The sequence below is a fragment of the Oryzias melastigma genome, linkage group LG20 (genome assembly GCF_002922805.2).
Source record: "Oryzias melastigma strain HK-1 linkage group LG20, ASM292280v2, whole genome shotgun sequence".
Lineage (NCBI taxonomy): Eukaryota > Metazoa > Chordata > Actinopteri > Beloniformes > Adrianichthyidae > Oryzias > Oryzias melastigma.
Window position 1 is genome coordinate 7,498,597 of NC_050531.1, and position 22,125 is coordinate 7,520,721.

The 22,125-nt window shown below is 35.7% G+C and overlaps 1 long non-coding RNA gene across 1 annotated transcript in view; it reads left to right on the top strand.

The window, feature by feature from the left end:
* Nucleotides 1–4,421: 4,421 nt before the first annotated feature.
* The window catches only part of LOC112150993, a 59,226-nt gene continuing 41,522 nt past the window's right edge, over nucleotides 4,422–22,125 (top strand). Inside the window, exon 1 of the long non-coding RNA XR_002920049.2 lies at nucleotides 4,422–4,743. This is a non-coding gene — a long non-coding RNA (uncharacterized LOC112150993). The remainder of the gene's footprint in view (nucleotides 4,744–22,125) is intronic.

Consider the following 22,125-nt stretch of genomic DNA (forward strand, 5'->3'; position numbering starts at 1 on the left):
AGTCGGCTTTTGAATGAGCAGCTGAAATATGACCAGCAAATCTGTTAATTAACACAGAATAATAATGTACACGCTATTAAAACTTTTATTACAAACTTCTAAACAACGCTGATGTGGAATCCAGCTGTGCTTCCTGGTCCTCAGGCTCTCCATGTTCTGCACACTTGACTTTGCTCTTCGTCTGATATTACACTTGTGAAATCTCACAGAGACTCTCGGGTTTGAAGAAACAACAAGTCCTTTATTGGCCCCAGCAAGGAAAGTCATTTTGTTTGCAGCTGAGGCTGTATAATGTAGAAAGTGTTGAGGAAAAAACCTAAAGATTGACAAGGTTTGATGGCAAGAGAAGGAAAGCAAACGTCTGTTTTTAATTTTCCCATCTCATTTCTGATGTAAGGAACCCTGGACATCACATAAAAAAATAATAATCATTATTATTATTCAATTAAAATATTATTTTGTGTGCACAAATTAGCATTTTATTCGAATTTTGTGTTCACGAATTCTTATTTTGTGGGCAAAAATTATTATTGTGTGCACATATAGAAATCTTGTGGACACAAATGAACATTTATTTATTTATTTATTAGAATTTTTGTGCAAAAATTCGTATTTTATTTTGCATGCACACATTTTTATTGTGTGTACAAGTTAAAATTTTGATGGCACAGTGTAGCATTTTATTAGAATTTTGTTTGCACAGGTTAGCATTGTGTGTGCAGACATTAGCATTTTGTGGCCCCAACTTAATATTTTATTAGTATTTTTTGTATGTACAAATATTTTTTGTGTGCACAAATTAACATTTTGTGGCCACAATTTAGCCTTTTATTTGCATTTTGTGTACACAAGTTAGCATTTTGTGGGCACAAATTAGTTTTGTGTGTTGAAAAATTAAAAATTTGTGGCCACAAAATTTAACATTTTATTAGTATTTTGGTTCAGAAGTTAGCATTGTGTAGAGAAAATAACATTTTGTGGCCACATTTCAGAATTTTCTTAGAATTTCTTGTGTGCACAAATTAGTATTTTATTTTGTGTGCACAAATGAACATGTGGGCACAATTTAGTTTTTTTATTAGCATTTTGTGTGCACATTGTGAGTCTAAATTACATTCAAAGATTGTCATGTTGTGGCCATAGTTTAGCATTTTGAATTTGCACAAATTAGCATTTTGTGCAACAAATTATTATTGTGTGTGCACAAACTATCGTTTTGTCAGCACAAATTTGTTTTTTTCACAAATTTTCAATCGGAATTTAGAATACAAAAACACTAATTTGTGCACACACAATGTTAATTTTCAGCCAAATATTATTCATTTGATGGGACAATTTCTTCCTGTATTTTTTGAATGTCATCTTGAATGTCTCTGATGTCTTCTCCATACTTTAGTGCTCATATCTTGATTAAGACATTGTCTGATCATCGTTTTTCGGGATAGGAAATAGAAATAAACGCCTTATTCTCACAACATTGTAAATATTTCGTGACTCTTTCCTGTCGGTTCCTATCAAATTTGGAAATGATCTTTTCAGTTTGCATCTGTGAACATGTTTTCTAACTGAGATTTTTTTACTATTGAAAAACTTTATTGATAAGATTATTATTCTTCCAAGACTGAAAATTAGAAATTTTTTTCTTTAAAAAAAATGTATTTTTACTTTCTTAAGAAGCAGTTTATTGTCATTGTTACATTTTGTTTTGGTCTTCTAAAGAAGATTCTTCTCTAACTAATTAACTGTTAAAAATTCATTTGAACTTTTTCATTAAAATCTCACTTTTTTCATTTGATTTTGTTTCTCAATAAAGCAGCACTCTTTTTGTTTCTTAAAAGAGATTAATGACAATTTTCTGTTCATTAGTTTGCAAAAACACAACTTCATTTTTTAATCATTTTTAACATAATTATGGTTTGTAACTTGCAGACATTTTAACCTTTTTTCTTAAACGATCAGTTTTCTTCACTAATTAAAAACTGGTTATTGAATTAAAACATCTGTTGAGCAGGTTTTTTAAAAATCAGATTGCTCCCTCTTAACCCCGACACACAACATTCAGAAACTGTTGTTTGGAACACCTGTTGGAATGAACCTGACCTTGAGCTTTTCGTCTTTTGTGAAGCAGCAGTTCAAAAATTATTTCTTCTTTATCAGCGTGCTGGAATAATTTGTAGTATTCAGTATCTGAGAAAGAAAGTATATATTAAGTCTCCTACTTTTGCCTTGAAACAAATGAACTAAATCAACTGAAATGAACTTTGCTGGTCCATCATGAATATGTGGGATTCGTTCGTCTTTTGTGAAGAAAATTTTTGTTTTGTAATAATTCCAATCGCAAAAAAAGTTTATTTATATATATTTTGAAAAATTGGGAGATAGTACCAACTTTTGTCTGATTAATCCTATTAGTTGCCAGAAGGTGCCCTATAGTCTTACTTTAGCATTTAGGAAGTTTGGATTTGCATTCATGACTGTCTTTTTTTAAAAAAATAAATATGAATTATGTCTATTTTTTGGCACGAACAAACAAAGCAAAAATCTAAAAAGAAACTAGCATTTCTAAAAATTTGATTTTTAAAACTTTTTTACTTTTTACCTTTAGTAGATGCCAAATTAGCAAAAAAGCTAGCTTGTTGCCTAATTACTAGCTGAACTCCAAATTAGCATAAAATACCTTAGTAAATTAAATCAGCCAGAATGTTAGCATGTTGCTAAAATAAAAACTTAACACTAAATTAGCCTAAAAACTCAAGTAGATAACAAATAAGCCAAAAATGTTAGCATATTGCTAAAATATTAGCTTAACTCAAAATTAGCATAAACATTTTAAATAGAGGCCAAATTAGCCAAAAAAAATACATAAATAAAAGCTAGCTCATTGCTCAATTACTAGCTGAACTCCTAAATGGCCAAAAATTCCTCAGTAAACTAAATTACTCAAAAAGTTAGCCTGTCTCTAAAATAGAAGCTAAATTAAATTAAATTAGCTAATGATCAAAAAAGATAAATTAGCCGAAAACATCTGCATGTTGCTAAATTATTAGCTAAACCCAAATTAGCAAAAAATTCATCAGTAAACTAAATTAGTAAAAAATGTTTTGTCTGTTCCTAAAATAGCAGATAAACTTTAAATTAGCCTAAAAACCCTAGTAGATAACAAATTAGCTAAAAATGTTAGCATCCTGCTAAAATAATAGCTAATCTCCACATTTTTGAAAATTGCTATTTTATTTTTCTTCACCCAGAAAGCCACCATGGAGGGATAGAAGAGCCACAGGTTGCAGACCCCTGGTCTTGTCTACTGGTTAAGTCCAGTCTAATAGATACAAGCTGAAGTTACTCCATCCCATCACTTGGTCCTAAATGGTGCAGAAGTGAAGGGTCTCTGGTCACATGCAAGATGGCGCCAGAAACAATCTTTAGTTGGAAGTGGAAATGTTCTCAACTTTAGCCGGTTGTGTAAGCTGAATTTTCCTAACCTTTAGGAAACCCTTTAAAAAATGATATTTTAAAAACTTGTCAGAAATATCAGCTTTTAAGTTCTTAAATGCGAATAAACTGCAACTGTCTAGCAGTTTAGTGTGACAAATGAGCTTCAAATGGGACAGAGAACGCTAATCGCTCTATTTCTGTCAAGTCAATATTAACAAGTGTTCCAATTTGTATAACTACACCTGTTTACCTCTGGAGAAAAAGCAGAGGAAATGCCATTTTTTTATTTGTGAATCACAAAGTAAACAGGGGGAAGGACTTCTGGCTATTATTTTGAGCGCCATATTTTTTCTCTGTGGTCAGATTTTCTTGCCAGAAGCAGCCGTTTTAAAAAAAATGAGTCTTGCAATTTTTATGACCACTTCATGTTATACTGTGGAATCCGTCAGCCTATGAACTATAAAAGCATTTTCACAGTTTATCAGTGGAAACTTAGAAATTTCATCCATCCATGACTTCAAAATACCTGCCGGTCTTCCTAGAAACTAAGGACTCGGCTTAACACTTAGCTTAAAGTTAAATCAATAAAATAATAAAAAGTTTTCAGAAATGCTGGATCTCAGACTCTACAAGCCTCAGATAAATTGTTAAATTATAAACTTTTGTGACAGTACAGCTTGAGAAAAACATAACTGAGTAAATGAAGGATTGAAGGTCATTTTGCTTCCACTGATTTTTTTTTTCTTGACCGAGCAAAATAACAACAGTTCAAGGTTTTTTGAGTTGTGTAAACAAATAAAAAGACAAAAAGTTTGATTATGAGTTTTAGAAATGCTCTTTCTGAGTACATTTATTATCTCAAAAATGTAATCAACAAATGTTAAAAGTCTTTACGCTCTTCCTAGAAACAAAAAAAGCCTTTTGATAATTCTTGCTATTTTTCACAAATTTTTTGCTTATATTTTAGATGATAATAATAATAATAAACCTTCTCATCCTGTCAAACAGCCCATTTTTTCTATTAAACCGTCATGTCTGGATTTCTTTATTTTCATCATTTATCCACAAATCCCTCCCTCGGCGCCTCCTTGACAGTGATACTTTCTTTTCAGAAAATTATTGCAGCAAATTATTCCTTCCCTGTTGTGCCATAGTAAGAAAATGCTGTTTTACTCTGTCAAAACTCTCCAAGTGCAGTGAAAATAAACCACTTAGAATAAATTGGTCTCACCTGTAGGCCAGATAACAGGAGTGTTAGTGCATCTTTCTCTTCAGGGGGCTTCTACTCTGTGCTCTTTCACCTCTGTGGTAAGTCAATGTACGGATCAATTTCGTGATTTTCTTTTTCTTCTTTTTTTCTTTGCTTTGCTACACAAAGGCTTTTTGTTAAAGCCACAGGTTTTACGGTGAGGCTACCGGCAAAACATACCATGTTAAAAAAAAAAAAATGATCGATTCATTTTCAAAAGCATAAAGTTGTGTAAAGTTAGCTGAAGTGTTGTTAGGACAGTTTGAATACTGTAAAAACTGCTTTTAAAGTATTGATTTGAGACACTGAGTTGCACAGTTGGAATTCCCTCTGCCTGCAGGAGAGTTTCATCACGGTTAAAACAAGGTTTTATTTTCAAATATGACTAAACTAATATTTTTGTGTTTCGTCTGACATATTTGGCAAAGAATTTCTTTGAAATTTTGGACAAAAAATTGCTACTTTCCTTTTTTCCAGACATAAACTTCATTTGTTTTTCTCTCTTTTTTAATCACCTCTAGAAAGTTTTAAACTACATTTTAATACACAAACTACCACTTTTTTAAAAAAGTATTTTGTGGGTTAAAATGTGACATCCACTTTAGTAGGTACAGCTTGCTGGTTCTGAGTTGGACCTCCTTTTCAGAACTGCCTTAATTCAACACGTTTCTGGAAACATACCTCAGAGAGTTTGGTTCATATTGACATGAAAGCAGATTTGTTGGCTGAACATGCCAATCTCCCATTCCGCCACATCCCAAAGGTGTTCTTTTGGGTTGACATCTGGTGACTGAGGAGGTGATTAGAGTCCAGGGAAGTCATTGTCATAAGAAACCAGTCAGAGATGATTCCAGCTTTAAGACATGGTCCCTTATCCTGGTGGAAGTAGTATCAAAAGATGGTACACTGGGATGGTCAGCAACAGTACTCAGGTAGGCTGTCATGTTGTAACCATGACCACTTGGTACTAAGGGGCCAAAAGTGTGCCAAGAAATTATACCCCACAACATTACACCAGCCTGAACCACTGATTGATCCATGGTTTCATATTGTTGACGCTAAATTCTGACCCTACCATCCGAACGTTGCAACATAAATGGAGACTAGTCAGACCAGGCAAGGTTTTTCCAATCTACTATTGTAGCCTCAGTTTCCTGTTCTTAGTTGATAGGAGTGCCACCGGGTGTCGTCTTCTGCTGTTGTAGCCCATCTGCCTTAAGGTTGAACATGTTGTCAGAGATGCTCTTCTGCAGACCTCGGATGTAACCAGTGGTTCTTTGAGCTACTATTCTTTGACTTCTGGCATCAGCAAGACATTTTTGAACTGCCGCTTGCTGGATATTTTCTCTGTTTCTGACCATTCAACACTAAAGGTTGTTGAAACTCGTCATTAGCCAGAAGCTGAATTTGAGTATCCTTACTAGAAGGTTCCTATCCCTTACCTTAACCCCAATTATAACACTGTTCTGGCGTTTTTTTTTCTTGGGTAAACTTCATTTGAACTTCAGTTGGGGACTTCTGGCTAATGATGCTCTGGTGCCATGTTTTTTTTATTTTTTTTTTGTGCCTGTATTTCAGTAGTTGCTAAATACCCATCATTCCACATTCAGAGTCACTTACATGCTCTTTTTTCCCTATTCTGATGCTCGGTTTGCACTACAGCAGATTGTCTTAACCGTATCTACAAGCCTAAATGTCTGACTATATATTTGTGTGAACGAGCAGTTGTACTGTTGTATTCAATAAAAGAGTATTTTTTTTGAAGGAAGTGGGCTAACGGAATGCAGTTTAGTCCATTTTCCTCTGAGACCAAAGAAAATCAGGTAATTTGAAGGTGGAAAAATCTCATATTTTGCAATATTCGACATGGCTAACAACAGCCCATCATTATGTTTGAGTTCAGACCTGTAATTTATCACTTCTACCAAATTATTACTGAAGTAAGAAGCATTTATGAGTTGCTGCTGCATCCATTTTCAAATTGCTTTTTTCTCAACAACCCTGCAGTTTTTTGGGAGTTGCTGTTCAGCTCTAATGTTGATAAATCTCACGATAAAATCCTGAGAAACCTCTTTCAAAGCAGATCCTAAATAATGTACAACCATCCTGCAATGAGATGTCTTAATTTTACCAACAAACAGTGTTTCTTAGGTTATTCTGTTTGATCCTCAATTGAAAAAATTGAATTTATGAGATATGTGTTGCCATTTCGTCGCCTAAAATCCTAAAAACGGCAACCGCAGCTCTCCTCTGCTGCTGCTTGAATTCAGACCTGTGGCGTTTATGTGGCGCTAACACACATCCCAGTTACTGACAGGTGCAGACACGCTCTACTTTTGATCTCTCCACCGAGTGCCTCTCTGCGATTATCTAAAGCTGGCTGGCTTTGATTCATTTTTCTGTAATACCGGAGAAACCTTCGTTTCCACGATTCTGCTTATGTTTTCAGAACCACAGCAAACAAGAGCAGTAGGCCAGCAGGAAAAAGGGTTACGCCTACATCTTTTTTTTTTAACAAAGCAGCCTATAGTGATGATCTTAAATAGTAGACTGTGTAGGCATTAGGGAGCTGTGATATATTTAAGTGAGAAAAAGGTATTCTAGGTAACCTCCTCTTCATTAGCAAACAGCTGGGCATGGTTGCTGAAAATGTTTGAAGAAAAAAAGATATGAGGATGGCTTTCTTTATGTGCAGCAGCAGCAGTAATCCTGTAGTAGGTGTGTTATGTCATGGCTTGTGAGGAACACAATGTTTATGCAATTATTCTTCCTTTCAACACCTTTAAAGAAAAAAATCATCCTCACTACATTATTAAAAAACAAAAATTTGGGGGATATAGTAGACGATCCTCTCAAAAAATGATGACATCACAGAAAAATAAAATGATTGAGACCAAAATCTCTTATGAGGGTCAAAAACAAACAAAAGCAAAACAAATGTCAAGGATATCCAAAGGAAGTTTAAAAATGATTATGGAATGGCTGCAGGATCTTTGGGTTGGCAGACATTTTGTGGCAAGATGGGATTTAAAAAAAAAATGTTTAAAACTTTCCATCAATTTAGGAAAAGATAACTTTTGTTCAAGAAATCTTCACAAAATTTTACACACACCTCAAGGTTAAGTCTACAGCATCAGCCGGAATTTCATGGGCCTTTGACTTTAGATAGAGGCCATCATTTTGAATCTTAAAAAAAAAAAAAGCCTTTAGTAAAACATATCTTAGGACTTTAGACTTATTGTCTTATAACTCCTTGAACATCCTTTGGAAGCTACCTTTTTACTGGAGTATTGTGAAAAATGAATGAATTCATGGCTTGCTTGTTGGACTTTGGCAGGGGTGCCATTCATCCCCCGTTCTGTTCATAGTCTTATGGACAGAATTTCTAGGTGCCACCAGGGGCCGGACAGGATCTGGTTTAGGGACCACAGGATGATGCTGTATCGAGTCAGGACCTCCAGCATGAATTGGGGCAGTTTGCAATTAAAAGTGATGCTGCTGGGATGGGGGTCAGCACCGCAATCTGAGGATATGGTTCTTGACCGGTGAGTGGAGTGCTCCTGCCCCAGGTGGAAAGATAAGTATGTTGTTCACGAGTGAGGGAACATCAGATGGTGGATTGGAGCGGCGTCCACCATTGTGCGGTGCTGTACTGGTCCATTGTGGTGAAAAGAGAACTGATCCAGAAAACAAAGCACTCAATTTACTGATTGATCTTCGTTCCAGTATTCACCTATGGTCATGAGTTCTGGGTCATGACTGAAAGAACGAGGTCCTGGATGCAAGAAACTGAAATGAGTTTCCTCCATAGGGTAGCTGGGTTCTCCCTTAGAGGGTGAGAAGCTCAGTCACCTGGAGAGAGCTCGAAGTAGAGCAGCGGCTCCTCAAGAGGAGCCAGTTGAGGTGGTTGGTCCGGATGCATCCTGGATGCCTCCCTAGGGAGGTGTTCCAGGCATGTCCGACTGGGCGGAGGCCCCAGGGAAGACCCAGAACTTGCTAGAGAGACTACGTCTAGACTCTACATCTACATTGGCTTGGGAGCGTCTCGTAGTCCCTCCAGAGGAGCTGGATGAAGTGGTCGGGGAAAGGGAAGTTTAGGCACCTTTGCTTAGACTGCTGCCCTCATGACCCAGTTCTGGATGATTGGAAGAAGACAATGGAAGAATGAATCCCTGGGTTTAGCTGAATGCAACAGTACATCATATGAAGCTATTAGAAATGTGGGCCTAGTTAATAAAAAAAAAAAAAAAACAGTTACCAAAGAAATCCCAAAAGTTTACTTTTGCCAATTCTTTTTAGAACTTACATAGATCATGTTTAGGCAACCAAAAAAAAAAAAAAAAAAAAAAAAGAGGTTTCTGTGGAAATTAAACTAACACAAAAGGTACTCTTTTTATTTATTTTTTTATTTTTTTATGAATGTGTCACATGTGGCTCGGATCAAGGTGGCAGGGGCAGAAGGGGAAAGTGAGGGCCGTGTAGTTGCCGCCCAGCCAGTGAGGCCGGGTCAAAGGCAACAGCCAGGGCAGTAGCGCCTGCGGGCCAAATAGCACCGCTCGCTGCTTTAATGTTTCTATTTCTTCTCAGCCTATCAGAGCTTGTAAATTAAAGCATTGCACATACACCATGTTTAAAAAATCATGAAAATCTAGAATTTAGATGCTGCAAATCACTGTTTTAAAGTATTGCTTTGAAGTTTTCAGCTGACATTTGTTTTTCCACCAGCTTTCAGATCTGATTATGAATAATTTGGTTTACTGTACTTATGTTTTCCGTTCTCATGCAAACATGATTCTCTAAAAAGCAGCTTTATCATAATTACTGGTGTGTCTGGTAAAGATCAATAAACGACCTGCTGGTAATCACATCAAACGGTCTCATTAGAGGCTGACAGGCGTATTTGTTTTGATCTAAAGCAAATTGCTCTTCGTCTGTGCTGTAAACTTATTTTTTACATGTGAAGGAGGTGTCATACATATTTGTAAATCAAATGCATTTTTTTTTTTACCTTTAGTTTGAGCGCAGAATGTAGGTTTCTGCTGCAAAAATTGCCGTGGAGTGTGAAATGTAGTCAAATTGTGCTATTTCAACAATGTCGCCCAGAAGCTTTCAGGAGAATGCAATCATTTCATATCCAGTAATTTATCTTTTCCTAACTGTGTGTGGGCCAATTGAAGTCAGCCAAAAAAAAAGCCCTTCAACGAGCCAAATCAAAGCGCCTTCTTTGTAAAGAGGAGAAGAGAAATCACAGTAGGAGCATTTTTTTGTGTGTTTTTTGTCCTTTTTAGATATTTCACCATGCGACTTTTTGTCCCTTGTTACAAATTCCTTCATGAATCATCCAGGCTATGCCTACTGATAACCTGAGCGCAGTCATTTGATGAGTCGCACAGGTGCCTTGTATTCTTTTTTTCATCACTGCATCTGATTATTTCAGTCAGAAAAGATAGAAAACTTTCTGTTAAAATGTATATTTTATTTTTATTTTTTTTCTTGAACAACTTTTGCAGTAGATTCAAAAACTTAACGGGTGTTACTTTGTCCTTGAGGTGCTTTTAAACGGTAAAACATCTTTATCTGAGATTAATTATTTGGGTCATAAACAAGAAGATGGGGACAAAAAGGAGACAAGGTGGAACTAATTAGACAAATGAGGCAGACGTTGTGCGACTGGCTGCAAGGAAGGACACCACAGGTTGAAGGAATGGTGAAAACGTCAAAGAAATGATCTCAATTTGCTTTTATCTTGCCCTCAATGAAAAGTGACATAAAAAAGACCCTTGTGGAAAGGAAAAGTTCGCTCGAGGAGCTGGTTTTGATGTGTGGATGAGTCAGAACAGAAGGGTTGGCTGAATTAACTCAGAGATAAAGACAAATCTTTGAATGTCTGAGCTCATTTTGTCAAATTCTTGCAGTTTCTTTTCACCTTTTGCACAGTTGGCTTTAAAGTGTTCTGACTTGGATTTAAGTTTGGAGCTAAATTTAGTAGTGATGTGTCTGCAGTAGTCCTCCCAAAGATCTTAAAGTGTATTATATTCTTATTTTAAATTAGACTAACTATAATATGTTTATTTAAAAGACCCACTCCTATGAAAATAATATATTTTTTATGTTTTTAACATGTTCTTGTAGCATTTTTCTTATAGTAGAGGACGTATATTAAAGAATTTACGACAAAAAACTGCATTTCTGAGTATTCCAAACACATTTGATCAGAAAACTGGATGCTTGAAAAAGATCACACAAATAACACAGCTACTAAAATGTGCGAGACATGATGAGTGTTCACTGTAGCGAATTGTGATTCTGGCTTAAAACTATACGACTGGATTGATCCAGTATCGCTCGTCTGTATTTTTGTGCCGCTAATGCTAGCTTGAGGCTACAAGGTTGCGCGTGAGAAGGCAGAGAGCTCTCAGCAATGGGGAAGGGGGCGGGTTGCTCTGTGTCAACAGTCCCGCCCACAAACCAGAATTATTTTACTGCTGCTCTGCTTAAAATATGTCTTAGAAAACGATAAAGGCTTTTTGATTTTAGCTAAAAACTTTATAACTATAATTAAAAGATCACTGGGAAAAATTTTACAATAGGAAAAACAAATGGTTCAAGTTAAAGACTTTAATAAAAATCTTGTTTAACTGTCAACGCGTGAGAACTAAGCTAAATTTTGGTCACATCCATTACACAACAGAAAGGCAAACTGCACAAACAACCACACAAACTTATACTTACTGCCAAAGGCAATTTAGAGTCTCTTTCCCGCCCAACATAAAGGCTGACAATGGGAGGTTGCAGCAGTACAAGCTATAAAGCAGCTGCTCTGCTCTTCTCCACTCTGTCAATCCGACTCTGAAATGTAGAAAGAATAGTGACAGAAAAATTCTGTGTGTGTCAGGCTGTGTAAATATGAAGATGGGTCACATGCTTGAATGCTTCTGTTGTGCAAGATGACCACCTCCCTGGTGTTAGAGAGAATCCGTCTGCTCCTCCAGCACAGAATATGCAGTATCCCCCTAAAACCTATGAGGATTTGGAGCTTTGTTACTGTTTTATTAAACTATAACTTTACTATTGCAATTTTTTTTGTTTTTGGTTTCAAGATGAATCAATATATTATGTAAAAATGGTGGTGATGAAGAGCACAAATGCAGAAGACTGGACACTAGTGGACATAAGATGAAACAACTTAAGAAAAAATGAGTTTTAGTGAAAGGAAAGGACTATTCACACTTAATTAGGATGAAGTTAGAGTTAAAATATGTGCTGAAATGTGCATTTTTAACATGAATTTCCTTCCATTTTTGTGCTTGGTTGCATGTAAATATGTGCAAATAACACCGGCTTTAAAGAAATTACTTTAATGTTAAAAAAAAAAAAGATAACTAAATATAACAAGCTTTAAGAAAAGGTGACATAAGGTTGGATTTTGGGTTTTCCCATTGCAGAAATCTTCTTAGGTCAGGCCCAAATTCATTATTTGTCATGAAAAGAGCAAATTTAAAGTGAGATCAAGATATGAGAAGAGCTGAAACAGAAGCTAAAAAAACAAGAACTAAATCGAACCAAGTAAACAAATAAAAACTTGATCCTCCCGCTGTTGTAAGTAAAAGCAGGTCAAACTTTGACCAATCAGAGACTTGAATTGGTAGTGCTGATGGATGCCATCCCTTTTAATTCATTGTGGTTTGTTCCAGTATTCAATCACACCAAGTCTTTCATGTATCGGAATAGAGATGTGGAATTATATAAGTTCGCTTCCACCCACTCCCTTTCAATCGATCTAGATGTAATTTAGACAGTAAATTATGCTTATTTATGTTTGGTTAATTTTGGATCAGGATGAATTGTTTTACTAATGCATTTATTTCATGGTCTCCAACTTCCTGCTCCAACCTGCTCATTTTCACCTTATCTCCTTTTTCATAATAGAGAGATAATTGAAGCTTCATGTTTGCAAGAATTGCAGACTAAGCTACCTTCACAAAGGGTTTCAGCACAGAGGCAGTAACGTTTTGTGGTTAAAAAAGCAGGCGGACAAAAAAAATCAGTAAACCGTTAAACAGCTTCTTACACTTCACTGAGCTTTACTGACCAAAGTCTGACTCCATTCATCAGCTCTAAAGGGAATAATTAACACTTATTGACCATATTTGTATAACACTAAGCAGTAAGGCATCAATAAAACCAGATTTTACACTTTTGTGGTTCAAAACCGTTGGGAAGAAACAAGAACAACACCATATGTTGTAGTTTCCAACTTTTTTTCAGTGAGAAAAAAAATCTTTCAGATTACTTCTTATATTCACCATGATCCTGTATTAAATCTGCAGAATATATACTCTATTTAAGTCTGTCTACTTTTCCCTTTAAGTCATATTTTCCATATTTTTCCATTAATTTCCTTCCAGTATGGAATAATGTTTTCATGAATCCACCAAAATGGCTGGAGCTTTAATCTTTAATGAAAAGCATGTGAATGGTGCTCTTGAGGTGAAAGAAGTGTGAAGCTGAGTTTTAGGTTGTGACGCAGTAGAGAGCTTTGGGGGGGTCCCAGTGGGAGCCCCATTTTAGAGCCAAGGCACCAGGCGGGAAAAAAAAGACGCCCTGGGCGAAAAAGGAGAGAGATGCTCTTTCATCCGAGTATACATTCATAGAAGAAGAAAGTTTAATGTCAGACAATGATGGTGAGGGTTCAGGGGACAAAAGGTGAGTAAAGTGAGTTGAAGATTTAGATTCATCAGTTCTCCACGTAAGTGCTAATCACTTGGATCAGATGTTTTCAATCGATCACTTTATCGTGGCCATTAAGCAATTTTTTTATGAAATGGAGCTTTAAAATATCTACAATAACTTAATTATAAGTGTACTATTTGTCTATAAATAGCCAAAACATGTTTTTGAAACACAATTATACGCTTTAGGAACGTTGCCACTGAGCACCAACAACTAAACACTGTTGTGCAGCATAGATAGAGCATGCATTTAATTTATCTAACAGACTTAACATTTTTTCAAATTATTAGCCTTTTTCTTCAAAACCAAAATGCCACAATGGGTGGGTTAAAAGAGACTCCAGAGCTTTAGGTTGTAGACCCCTGATCTAGCAGAACGCTGCTGAAAAGACCTACGATCTTAAATCAGACCTAAATTAGTCAAACTACAAATTATTATCTTATTTTGGCCAAAACTTGTTATTTTTCTTGGGGAAAAAAGGAAATGTGAAACTTATATAACTAATGAAGGTTAAAATAAATAAATAAAATGAAGTAATTTGTAGCTTATATGCAACACACGACTTAATTAGCTATGTATTTATTAAATTTAAAACGTATTAATTTAATTGATACAATAAGCAAACTTGTTCTATTTTAGTGACGATAAAGGAGAACAGAAAAATGAAAAAAAAAAAATGTGATCTGCCCTTTTTACTTAATTAATATAGCTGCTGGTGCACTTTTCACCCTATTGAAACAATAAACAAAATATATAAAAGTACAACTTATATTGTACACCAACAAATGTTAATTTCTTTAATTCAAACATGTAATATATCTGTGAAGTATAAACAAAGCCAACAGACATATTTTTGTAAATATGAACATTTTCAACTTTTTAAAAAAAATGTGTTAATTGATTTAGCTTCTTTGATTTGTGGTTAAAGATCATTAAATAACCTGATGGTCTGTATAAAAAACATATTTCTGTAACTTTTGACATTTCTTGAAAGTTGCATTTTCTTTAAAATTATTATTACTTTGTCTTTTTTATTTTATTTTTTTGTTGTTTGTCATGCTTATTTTTATATTTGTTTTATTACAGTAATATGTAAAACACTTCGAGTTATGTTTCATATGAAAAGTGCTATGTAAATAAATATTGATTTAACTTGATTTGATTTTTTTCAAATGAATTTTAAATATACTGAGGTAAACATCATGCACTATGTACATTAATTTTAAAATACTACAATGTACTAAAATTGCAAATTTGAATATATTTAATAAAAAAATAATTGAGTGGATAGATCTTAAAAGTAACTTTATTTTTTTTGGTGAAATGTATTTTATATATGTTTTATTTGTGTTTCCCAACATTTCAATTCAGTACATCAGGTGTGGAATAATCAGGGTGCAGACACAATAACAGACTGCTAATGAAAAATAAATAACTGAAGTTATGGTTTCCATTTCTGCAAGTCTTTTATCATTTTTTTGTTGATTTTTTTATTTTTTTTATGTAAACTCTGAGTTCTTGCTTTTTTCTGTCCGTCTGTTTGCTTAAAGAAGGTTGGGTTCTGCTTTATTTTTAAGCATAAACAACAAAGATAGATTTCAGTTAGATATAATGATGAGAGTAAATGAAAACCGAGAGACAGATGGAGGGAGATGAATAAAGGAAAGCAGGGGACTGGTTTAAGAAGTGGCTCAGATAACAAACCTGCGGAGGTTTGCTTCTCAGAAGAAAGAGCTTCGTCCTGGTTTACATGCTTTGATGATGATGGAGAAGGGCAGTCTCTGTGGACTGGAAGCCTGAGGGGGATTCTGGGAAGGAAAAGAGAGACACGGATGTGTGCGAGGGTGGACGGGACAGGTAAGAACACAGGGAGGAAGTGGGTATGTGCTGTTAAAGTGACAGACAGGATCCAGGTGAGGATGGATTAGGCGTCAGCGCCGAGCGCCCTTTCGCTTAGAGTGGTGATGGATAGGCTGACAGATCCGGTCAGGCAGGAGCCTCAGTGAACTGATGTATGCAGACGACTATGTGTCTGTAGGGTGAACAGGAGACGGTGGAGGTATGTGGTTGATGTAGTGAATAAATACTTAGGGTCAATCATTCAAAGAAACAGACGTGGAGTGAGAGTGGAAGACGGAGGAGGCGGGGTTTGAAACAGAAGAATTGATGAAACAAGAAGAGCTTTTTAGGGTGGACAGGTGTAACTTTTGAGGCTATTTGGGTACAAAATTAACCATCAATCTTTTGTGTTTATTCTCATTTTTTTTCCATATCAGCAGTCACGCACACAGAAGGCCGGCACTGATAAACCCCGTCCTCTGGGGGCACACATGAATCGACCCATGCTGTTCTAAAACTGTGCCATGAATACAGATCGAGCTTCACAGCTGGGTCCTGCGTTTTTAACTAATACATCACAACATGCAGGGCTGTTTTTGAACCTCTCTTGGATGTGGTGTCAAAGATATAAGCAGACGCACCAGAAAATGCAGTGATGGATCAGGGGCAAACCTCCAGTGAGGCGGAGAAACTTCCCCGTTTTAGAAACAGTTGATTTAAATTCTTCTGTATTTGCAAAGTTGAATGATCAATAAAATAAATGCGTCGACACTCATCACTTTTTCGAATCGATTTTGAATTAAAACATGATTTATGTCTGAGTCATATTTGTTCCATTTACAAAGAAAGCAGGTAAAACTGAAGGTTTAGATCTTACCTGCATGGAGTACCCCTCATGTGACCTGTTGCTGCACCATTGTTGATGCACACAAAAGCAGGAAGGCCCATGTCGACCCTTCCGCTTTGAAGATCATGGTGTTTTTCTGCGCTTTGTTACCGTGTGCATACATTTCCTGGGTATCAGAGAGCTGTGATGAAGGCTTGATTGGTAGCACCTTGCTGTCCTGTTGGATGTTAAACAATAAAACCCACTTGGACACAAAGACAAGCGTCATAAAGACCTACGTTTTTATTTGTCCCATCTATTCTAATCTCTGAGTACCTTAATTAAGTAGATTCTAATTCCTCTTAGTTCAAATCTTATGCTAGTTTAACCCTTTTGCACTGTATTGCCGGTTCACAACCTATCATTAAAAACTCGAATTCGAATCCTTAAAGCATGAAGCAAAATGACTCAATTGTCTTGATAGATCAGGTTTAGGTTTATTGGTTTAGTTTGTCATTTACAAAATGATTTACAAAAAATTTACAAAATGCACAAGCAACCAATAAAAAGAGAATAAGAAGAGGTGTATGACGCTTATTTGATGGCTATCCTTCAATATTCTACAAGTCCATGCTGATCGCTCTTTTATCTCTCCATTGTTGATCTCTGGCTGAAGAAAAATATAATAGTAATTTTCAAAAGAATTTAGCGCTTCTATTTTAGCAACATGCTAACATTTTTTGCTAGTTTTTTTGTCCACTGGACGTTTTAGGCTAATTTGGAGTTTAGTTAATGTTTTAGAAAAAATCCTGATGTTTTCAGATAATTTGTTATCTACTGAAGCTTTTTTGGGGATAATTTAGAATGTAGCTTCTATTTTAGCAACATGCTAACATTTTTGACTAATTTAGTTTACTGAGGAATTTGAGGTGATTTTAGAGTTCAGCTAGTAATTAAACAACAAGCTAGATTTTATGAATAATTTGACATCTAGTGAGTTTTTATGGTAATTTGGAGTTTAGCTAATATTTTAGCAATATATGCTAACATTTTTGGCAAATTTGTTATCTACTGGAGTTTTAATGCTAATTTAGAGTTTAGCTTTTCTTTTAGCAAGATGCTAACATTTTTGGTTGATTACATTTACGGAGGATATTTATGTTAATTTATAGCTTATCTAATAATTAAGTAACGAGCTAGATTTTTTGCTAATTTGTCCTCTACGAAAGGTAAAAAGTAAAGATACGGCTCCTTCTAGATTCAGTAAAAAACGAGACCAAATGGCTCTTTTACTGTTCAAGGTTGAAGACCCCTGGGATAGGGAATATTGTCCAACAGTCAAATTTATTTAGACCATCCCTCATGTACATAAAATGTCTAAATCGTCTTCAACAACAACAGAAAAAAGCTTCAAAAACATGTTAAAAACACTAAAAACTCAACTTTCATTGGGGTGGATCTGGAATTATGCTTAATTTAGCATCACATTAGAGGAAAAACATTGAGAATATGTTTTTATATAAACAGAAATAAAGTCAAGCATGAAGGTGTTGATAGTTTATCACCTGCAAATGTAGAAATGTTGTTTTTTAAGATGAAAAATGTATTTTTAGATATTTCTTTTGAAGCTGTGAGAGCTCATACATCTGGAAAAATGTATGATTTTATTCAGAAAATTGGGCTAGCTGAAACTATCTCATGCAGGCCTGTGCTCAAGCAGCAGAAAGATGGACTATCACACTTTGCGTTTGTTTTCTGTTTTTGCCTCAAAGGTTTATTTTAATCAACGCTTAGCCCTTTTCCTGAAAGCCTGGAGTTGAGTGTTTGGACCGGCTGCTGCACATTCGAGATGCATCGCGGAGCCAAACTGGCTTGTGTTCCTAACATGGGATATGATGTGACGCGGCCAGACTCCATTAACTGCAACCTGATGCTGTGCAGTCTCTGCCAGGTTTCTGCGATTACCGAAGTGGAACAGTGGTGCTCCAACGTGGTGACGGATTCATGCAAATGTTGGCTGTTGGGAATACGTTGATCAATAAACATCTGTCATCTCTGCTGCTTTTTGCATTTCTGACATGCTCCCTGTGAATTTGCTTCCTGCCTATGAAATGTTAAGGAGGCAAAAACACAAACATACTGAAATATTTCTATTATTCTTTATTTTTGCATTATGTTTTCGGGAGTATTCAAACTTACTTTTTGATCCTAAAAAGATTTATTGTGGTAGATCATGTTTAAGTATATAAAATAACAATTATTTGCTTTTTCTGAGGTTTTCTCCCTAAAAAAGGGGGAACATTTTCTTTCTCCTTGCTGTTTTTATCTGCTTTTCATAAAATAGTTTGGTTTATAATACATAAAAATAAAACAAATTACTTCTTTTTTTAAAGTACTTTGTATTTGAAGTGGTTTGAGGGTTATTGATCAGGTCTTTTTAGTGGTTTTCATTTGAATAACAAAATATTTCTTTGGAAAAAAAAGTACTTTTAAATAAAAGTTGAGATACAGTTGTCTGGTTGCAAACTGATTAAAGTTATTCCTCCACTTTTGTCCAGGTAACGTAAAATGATCTCATTCGTCATTTTTAGCCTCAGGGACACTTCCTCTCTGGAGTGAAGCGGTTTATGTTCTTCTGTAAAAGTGGAGCTTGAGAACTTTTTTGCGCAAAAGCAAAAACAAACTGCTCCATTGCTTCCAAATTGTCATTTTATTGTCTCATTTTCCACTTTGAGCAATCCTTCAGTTAGAAAAAAAAAATCCAACTTCAGGCAGCGTTTTGTTTTGTTTGGAAGCCTGTGCGACGCAGCCGAGCGGGAGCAAACCTTCTCAGGCGCTGTTTGCTGATCTGTGGCGTAATGCAATTTCTTTCTTAACCTCAGTTTGAGGCAGAGGGGTGGATAGCACTCGGTTTGTTTGCTGGCAGTTAGGCGCTTCATCCTACATGTTTAATTTTTGGCACAGCTGAGAAACCCTGCAGAACATTTTGTCTGTTCACACCGTCAATAGCATGACTAGCAAACACCCGGGGCACAGTTTGCTAAAAGATTCTCAGCTATCTGGATTCTGTTCAAAAAAGGCCTTCTTATTCACATATATAAAAAAATATTAAATTTTCATCAGTAATCTGCATTTATAACATTTATATGATATAAATGTTATATTTGATATATTGCTTTTCAAGCAATAAATAAACTTGACTTTAGTTACTTTCATGACTCTAATGTGACTTTAGTGTTTACTGTATGCATAACTGTGAAAATCTTTCTCTATATACATATACTGTATGTGATTATGAGTAATTACAGCTATTTTCTTATTACTTTTATATCAATTCCTTTTTTGTTTGTTTGTTTTTAATCAATGCATTTCTATAGAACCCCCAAAGGCACAATGAAGAAAAAAACAGTCACTGTCTGGTCAGCACCAGCTAGTATCTGGTAGAGATGAAACAATATTTAATATTAAATCAAACCTTTTAATACGCGTTCGACAATTCATTACGACATTTTTCACAATACGCGTTTTATTTATTCAGTACTACTCTGAGATGCCTTAAGGGTGTACAACAACAAAAAATGTATTTTCAAAATTATTTTATAATACATTTAAAGAAAAAAAGTGTTATTGATATTGGTAATACTCTTAATTACTTGGTATCAAATCGATACCCAAACTTACATATTAAAAATAAATGCTAGAAACAATTTAAATCAAATCAAATCAAATAATAGAAACAATAAAAATAAATGTCCTACTGTACTGATGGTTAACTTTACACAAATTTACTGATAGACAACTTATAGTACCTCAAAATGTGTTTTAACCCTTCTGGGATGTAAAAAATGTCAATTGCAGAAAAGATTTTCCTGTTGTGTCGGCTCTTCCGTCGATGACAAAGAAAACGTGTTTGCAGGGCAGTGGCGCAACTTAAGTGAGCTTTGAGAAATTGGCAAAAACTACCTGTGGCTACAAAAACCCATTAGGTTCTTGTTGATACACTTTGAAGTTTTCTGCCAAGTGCTTCCAACTAACACCAGTGCATTTTTGCTGTTACATAAGGAGATCATGTTACAATCAGGGAATATAGTGATCTTCAAACGTGCTCTCTGGATCATTTCTAACAAATCAGATGCACTGACAGAAGATTTGGATGCAGTTTCTTTTTTACGTGATGCCATAACATGTTCACACTTTGTTCTGGTATTTGACCATCAAAACATATCAAGTCAGGCAATTATCTTTTCTTTTTGGGTTTATCTTTTAGAGATTTGTCAAGAATCATTAATGAAAATGCTGCAGAGCTACAAATACACATATTTTTTTTTATATTGCGAATGCTTTTAGCCTTGATGTGCAGAGACAGAAATTTAATCAAGTGCAGATTAGTCTCTTTCATTTGATTGCAAATAAAAAATGGCAAAAGCCAAAAGCGGGATAAACATTTTCATCCGAAATAGTAGATTTAATGCTGTGTGTTGTCAGAAATATACAGAAAAAAAATCAAAAAAGCTGCAGTTAAGCCTGCAGAGATCCACTCCTTTCATCTCAAAATACCATAGCAACAAGCTTAAATAATAATGCAGTTTTCCAGTGAAGCCTAACTCAGGAAAGGGTCATAAAAGTCATGTTTTCTGTGTCTCAAACAGGAGAAAATGTGTCTGAGCGTGCACTGTTATTCCACTCCACGTTATGAAGGGACTATCATCAGATAATAGAATGCCAAACAAAGCCTGTTTTCCTCCGGTGCGATTATTATGTACTGTATGAAGTGTAATTCACAGCCTCGTTTCAGATCCAGAGATCGGTCAACACGGTTTCAAAGGCAGTTTGGTCTCATTTGCATACACGCCAGGGGGCATCTTCTCTCTGAATCTCTGCACATGTCACAAGAAAGCTCTGAACCTCATGCGCTATCACAGTTTTTGAAACCGATCATCAGACGGGCCAATCAACCACCTTCTGTTCCTGCACAACAAATCTCATTCATATTGTAATACTCCTTCAAGGGAATTCAAAGCAGAGGCTCTCACACTGCGTTTAATGTGAGTAACGATAATAAGGCAACAGTGGCATCAAAGAGGGGGTTTCAAACCTTCAACGAGCTGGACAGCACCAGGAATGACACTGCATGTGCTGATCCTTGGCAACACACTTCAGGTAAATATTACGTCACCTCTGTTTCCTCTCTGCTTTGTGGGTAACCCTGAAATACCTTGTCAGGCATCCCACCGCAGATTATTTCTGCAACTCCAAGCCGAGCATCTCGGCTTCTCCAAACCTGAATATGACATCAAAAACAAATCCTCGAAAGGATGCACAAGTGTTGATGTTTGAAGGGAGGACTGCAGGGGCTATTTATATTCTTCCTCTTTACATTCCATCACAGCTGCTGCTGCATATGGGATTGTCCTCAAGTGAAAGCCCAAAACTTGACTCTTAAAGACTTGTGAAGTTGATTTCTTTTGTGCTTTAAAAGTGACACGAGAGTTTTCTCATAAACTCACTTCCTCCCACAAGTCTCTGCATAACCTGGAAAAATTACAATCTTGACAAATAAATACAGTGTTTCCTTTTACTCTCAATGCCATAGCAACAGAGGATGGAGCTATCTGCTATACTGATAAATTAGCAGAAGAGTACAATCACCTTAAGACATAGAAAACAGCCTCTGCTGTTAGACTTTAATCGACTAGAGTATGAAAAAATGAGACAAGGATATTGTTAAAGTTGTAAACGTCAAAGTTTTTCAAGTCGAATTACTTCCTTTTTCACCCACTCCAAAGAAAATCCTGGTATTTTTTTTTTATATATGTTATTGCAGGATGTTTCTGATGATGAGGAGGTAATTTCTGATATTTATTATAAAAAGCATGTAGGTAATGTTAGGTTAGTTTGAGGGCTGTAAGCTAGTAGTGTTCTCAAACTCACTTTTCCTCTGGGCCTCTGAAGACCGTCTGGATGAGGCACGGCCGTATGGGGTTCCATTTGTGCCAAAAGCATCTAACATCTATATCTTTGGTCTACTGTTAATGTATACTGA